This window comes from Pseudochaenichthys georgianus, chromosome 24 (assembly GCF_902827115.2).
Source record: "Pseudochaenichthys georgianus chromosome 24, fPseGeo1.2, whole genome shotgun sequence".
Taxonomy (NCBI): Eukaryota; Metazoa; Chordata; class Actinopteri; order Perciformes; family Channichthyidae; genus Pseudochaenichthys; species Pseudochaenichthys georgianus.
The window spans coordinates 2579597-2585508 of record NC_047526.1 but is presented as its reverse complement, the minus strand read 5'-3'; the positions used below and the strand labels follow the sequence as shown (position 1 = coordinate 2585508).

Here is a 5912-nt window from a genome sequence, read left to right as displayed (position 1 = left end):
GTTGAACCGGGTTGAACTCGCGATGCATCGATTGCGTAGCGTCTTTGCATCGGTAAAAAACCGATTCATTCATATAAAATCCCCTCATCCTGTCAACGCTCAGCAGAGACGATCTTTGATTTGGATATTTGCTTCGCCCGAGGCCGAGAGTCTCAGTTATCAACACACACGGAAGTTGAGGAGAAAGAGAAACACAGCGCACCGAAAAATACCTACAAATCAAACGTTTGGCAACACTTCGGATTGTTCAAGAAAGACGGTGTAATAGTCCTTTTATGCTATATAGCTGACCGCAGGTCATGGAGAGTAATAAGGTATCCGTAGACCTTTGTATGAGGTATCTTTATTACTCAACAGGTCTACAGCCATGATACATAGATCCGTCCTAGATGCGGGCTTGCATACACACAGTATCACTCCGCAGCCGCACCCCATCAGTAACGTCCTGATGGTATATGTGCGCGGCACTATATACTACAGTCAACTTGAAAAATCGCTCGCAAATTGTAAACGATGCCGAGCCGCTTTAAAGTACACACGTAGTACGAGGAACTTAGCGACGCACATAAAGAGGCGACATGAGGTCTGCGGCTGAAAAGAGAAACCTGAAAGTTAGACATATGAGTTAAATCACTCAGTGAGGTGTTCGGTCAGAGAGAGTGGTGTTTAGTTTACAACAGCCTGTGACGGTCAATAATAATTTAAATGTCTTCCTTACTGTAAGCAGTTATGAAATACCTGTTTGTGAAAGGTTATTTGTATTCTTTATTGTTCCTATAGAACCCACTGCTTTCTGCTCACTGGTGAGTCAGCCAATGGATGAGTGTTAAGCACATCAGGCTGGCAGCTGTATGGGCATTGCACTATGGTAGCTGTTATTTGCACATTGTTAATCATGAGCAATGCATCCTTACATTGTTTAACTGTGAGGTGTTATACAATTGTACTGTAGCCTACTCTGGAGAGCTTTTAAAGTTACAAAAATAAACGGCATGATGGGATGTGCAGTACCAAATATGTAAAGCACTTTTTTGTTAATGTATGATTTGCTGCATATAAGGAATAAAACAAAAATCCTCTGTCGTACCAAATTGAAGTATCATTATTTTTGCATTGTGTTGAATCGCATCGTATCGCATAATATTGAATCAAATCGTATCGAACTGTATCGCAACAGGGGTGAATCGTATCGTATCGTATCACCTGGTGTTTCAAATGTATCGTTAATGTATCGTATCGTGGCAACGTATCGAGATGCGCATCGCATCGGCCTCAGTGATGGAGATGCACATCCCTAGCATCTAGTCCTAAATAAGGTAACTATTACAGGTGACTTTTGTAAATGTTAGATGTTAAATATAGCCTATATTGCAGCTACACTACAACAATGCAGTTCATAGCTTTGACATTACCTGTTATGAATATAATATATATGCCTATAGTTTTGTGGTAACGTTCACGGGTTAGAGTTAGAGCAACTCACAGCAGCAGTATGCCTACACTATTGTCATTAGTGGCGTGAACGTTACCACAAAACTATAGGCATATATATTATAGTTCATAACAGGTAATGTCAAAGCTATGAACTGCATTGTTGTAGTTTAGCTGCAATATAGGCTATTATGTAACATCTAACATTTACAAAAGTCACCTGTAATAGTTACCTTATTTAGGACTAGATAGATGCTGTTTGCATGGTGGAGAGCAGCAAGGTGATGAAGGGACCTTTAAAGACAGCGCCACTGCAGCGCATGCGCACTTCTTATCTCATAATTATGACTTTTTATCTCATTATTTCGACTTTCTTATCTCATTATTATGACTTTTTATCTCATTATTTCGACTTTCTTATCTCATAATTATGACTTTTTATCTCATTATTTCGACTTTCTTATCTCATAATTATGACTTTTTATCTCATAATTTCGATTTTTTTTATCTCATAATTATGACTTTTCATGGGGATTTTATTTTTTTCAAGTGGCGGAAATGGGCTTCCATAATGAATTCATGTCCGTGACACTCGCAGTATCTGCTGCCCACAGCTGTTTTATAGAAGGAACACCTCCTTCACTTCATGACATCTCTGCAGCGCCAGGAGGCAGCGGGAGGGTTAACTCAGCCTCTGAGAAGACGAGCGTGCCGTGCCTTTCACGCACCGCCTTCGCTGTGTTTACCTTCAGAATCATAAGGCTAAAGAGCGACCGCAGGCTGATGTGTTTTAACCACACACACCTATACACACACACACAGACGCGCGATTTAAACGCAGACTTGTGTCCCTCCATGTTTTGTTGTCATCGTTTCATTGAGCGGACCCGCCCCTTTTTTTCCAAACACTTCCTTTTTTGGATCATCGCTGTGATGATTCGGCTGTACCTTTAGTAATGAATATTAAATGTTGTGAGGAAATCTTTCCACCAATAATTCCAATAATCAATCCAAAATGTATTCACCTCAGGTTTACGAAAGTAACTGTAATCAGATTACTCGTTTTTCAAATGTAACGCAAGCTGAATACAGTTAGGCCTACTTGATTTTTGTATCCTGATTACGTAACGCCGTTACATGTATTCCGTGATAACCCAACCCTGTGTGTCCCCTTCTGTTTAGAATCTTTTCTGTTTTACAGGGCATCAAAGTGTTCTCGGCAAACAGCTATGTCGTTCACACTTGGTTTATACCTATGTTGCAGAATCCTGAACAGCATCTCCCGGTACTTATGCGTATCATCATTATTATATTTCACTGAATGTAAACTATTCATTTGACCATCTCTCACAAGGAGAAAGCAGACGATTTCCGGTGGATTCTGGTTCCTGTGTGGCGCCCAGGGCATTGGACAATATGAATTTACTTATCTGTATTTCAAGCTAAACACAAAATATTACTAATTTCATCAATAAAGTATAACATCTTCTTATACTGTTACAGTAATTTCAAAATTAAGATAAGTATTTCAGCTCACATGTTGTAATTGTGTGTTCTATTTGCTGTGGTAACTATTTTGTAGATAATGAAGCCACAAGAAAGGGAGATCTTTTATTTAGATTCCCTAAATGGCACTGGCTTCCGTTCCGTGATGAAAGCCAAACGGAAACATTGAGGTTTTTAAGAACAGAAATTATGTTCAGTTTTAAGGTTCTGTTCTTATATTTGTATTATTTTTGTATATGGCTCAGTGTTCACTTTTACATTTAAGAGATGACCTCAAGCATACATTGACATGTTATTGAACAAAAGATTGGACTGAAACTGAGCATAAGACATTTCAAAGGGGAATGTTCTGTTCCCACCCATTTAGAAGCTTTCTTTTCTGCTTGTTTCCTTCAAATCAAGCTCTTGGCCAACCTGTTCGCATTATTCCACTGATGGTGGTTCTGCAGTTCTGCAGTGTTCAAAAGTTGGTGGTTCCACCAGTTTGACAATATTCAACCAGTTATATGTTCCAGTTTTCAATGTTCTAGAATGTCCTTGTCTCAACAGCTGTGTGTTACCCCCCAAGTTGCTCTGCTTGTGTCACCTGGACCCTGGAGAGAATTCAAACGACATTCAAGTTAGTAATTAAGATGCACACTAATTGAGTTTGATTCCTGGATTCCTACACTGTGTGTGTGTGTGTGTGTGTGTGTGTGTGTGTGTGTGTGTGTGTGTGTGTGTGTGTGTGTGTGTGTGTGTGTGTGTGTGTGTGTGTGTGTGTGTGTGTGTGTGTGTGTGTGTGTGTGTGTGTGTGTGTGTGTGTGTGTGTGTGTGTGTGTGTGTGTGTGTGTGTGTGTGTGTGTGTGTGTGTGTATAATCTCACCTTCTTCATGAAATAGGGCATACCAAGACAACGGGCCTCCAACAGCTGTGGCTGTTTGTGCTCATGGTGGCTCATCTGATGAATTTAGCAATCTTTTCTTTACAGTTTTGCAATTAGTGTGTAATGTTTGTTTTACTCTTGAACAGTATGCCCTCTACTTTGTGATGGAGTCAGCTTTTGATGTCAGTGAGGTTGGCCACAGAGATACACTTTTGATCAGTCCTTGTTCCCTTTTCTTTTTAATATGCATCTTTGTTTGCACAGTTGGACATGGAGCATTTCAGGAGATGGTGGTGCATGCTGCTCATTGACAACTTCCCCGTGACGTAAGTATTGTTACCGTGACACATTGTGTGCATGTGTCATCTTGAATCTTTTATTGTATTGTTTGTATGTCTTATGAGGGCAAAGAAAACAAAACAAATTAAACAATAAACCAGTTATGTTTGTTAACAATTCCCATATCACTTGTTGTCACTGATAGATTCGAAGGCAGAAGATCAACCAAAAGACGACTGGAGAGGGAAGACTGCGAAGACAGTCCCAGGGTAAGTAATCCTGATGACCCACCCAGAAGAAGTAAAGTCGTAAGGAAATGGCATTCTGCAGCGACTTTGGATGGGTATGGAGACCATCATGTACTACTTCAACTCTCATGGACAACCTGATCTCACCAGAATGCGTGACTCCACCACGACTCCTTAACACCACATTGCGTGGTGGAGTCACGAACTTTGTTACATTTACGTGTCGGCACCAGCAAACAACCCCAATGTAAAGTGAATGAGGCTCCTTTGTCGTGGTGCACACACGCATTTCTACAACGTGCATTGTGTGTAATGCAACTGTTAATTTTATTAAATGAGTTTGTTTTTAAGGAAGGCCAGAGCTTCAGCTGTGTCAAATAGATTGTTCCCTTTAGTTAACGTTATTTAAAAGATAATGATCATGTCTTGTATTACGAGCGTCCATTCCCATTGGATAACGGAGAATTTTACACCCGGAAGTAAGTAGCCTATTCTCCTTACTGTCGATTGATTTTACAGTGATATCTGCACTACTCATCGACTAAAAAACACCAAATTGGTTTGAATTGTGTGCAATGCTTTTGTATTTTCCCCCTTCGATTCGGAGAAACAAATATTTTTTCGGAGTTTTTGGACGGCAGAACACTACACTACCCAGAATCCTCAGCTATCGTTTGGGACTACACCATGAACCCCCGTGATCAGTCCTCAAGTTCTTTGATTGGTTGACCTCCAACTGCATTCCATATGAAAAAAAAACGTTTCGTAAAAGAGAAAATCATACTTTATTCAGCAGTGCTTGCTTTACTCTTTGATAGTCATCACATGAATGCATTGTAATAAATGGTTTGGCTGCATTAATTATTACACATCTGTCTTAGTTCTTTATTTATCTACAGAGATCGGGCATCAGAATACACCGGAAACTATTCTTTTACCGTTCTGTTTTAATTTCACAATAAAGTTAGTAGTAATATTTTGTTTTGATATTATTGTTTTTTATTAACTACTAGACGACTGAGTCATGTTAAGACCATCTTTTTTTGGTTGCTATGGGTTTTTTCCATCGCTTTTGTGTTACAAATATCAAAACAATAACAAAATAATATTCGTCGTAAACTAAACCGGAAACAGCAGTATATTTTATTTTGTTAACACTGTAAACTTGACAGCCTTTTAACCTATGCTTTTAACCCAAACCACCTACTGGTTAAAGCACGTTATTACACGTTTAGAGTAATTGCAATGCAGGAAGATTGTGTTGCTTTTTAATGACTGTTTAAAATGCCTTTTTCTTAATGTCTTTCATTTTTGTAACGCACTTTTGAATGTGTTATATTTTATGAAAACATTCAAATATTAAGAGTACATACAAAATAGTGGGAAAGTAGAAGGTCAATTATATAAATATAGAATAGAAAATATCAAGAAGATACTCCAATGATATCTAGAGTAAAACAGTTTAGTGCCTGATAGGAGGATGTGCTAACTAATAAGGCTTTATTTAAAGACATGTGCAGAATACGACAGTGTAATGGTGGAGGTACACACATTGATAGATGTCTTGTAATGCACTGTTGATG

At 38.9% G+C, this 5912-nt stretch overlaps 1 long non-coding RNA gene across 1 annotated transcript; it reads left to right on the top strand.

The window, feature by feature from the left end:
* The first annotated feature begins 4066 nt into the window (after positions 1 to 4066).
* LOC117439773 (uncharacterized) lies at positions 4067 to 4350 on the top strand. The gene is made up of 2 exons (XR_004551190.1): positions 4067 to 4128; positions 4287 to 4350. It is a non-coding gene; the product is annotated as an uncharacterized lncRNA (long non-coding RNA).
* The last annotated feature ends 1562 nt before the right edge of the window (positions 4351 to 5912 follow it).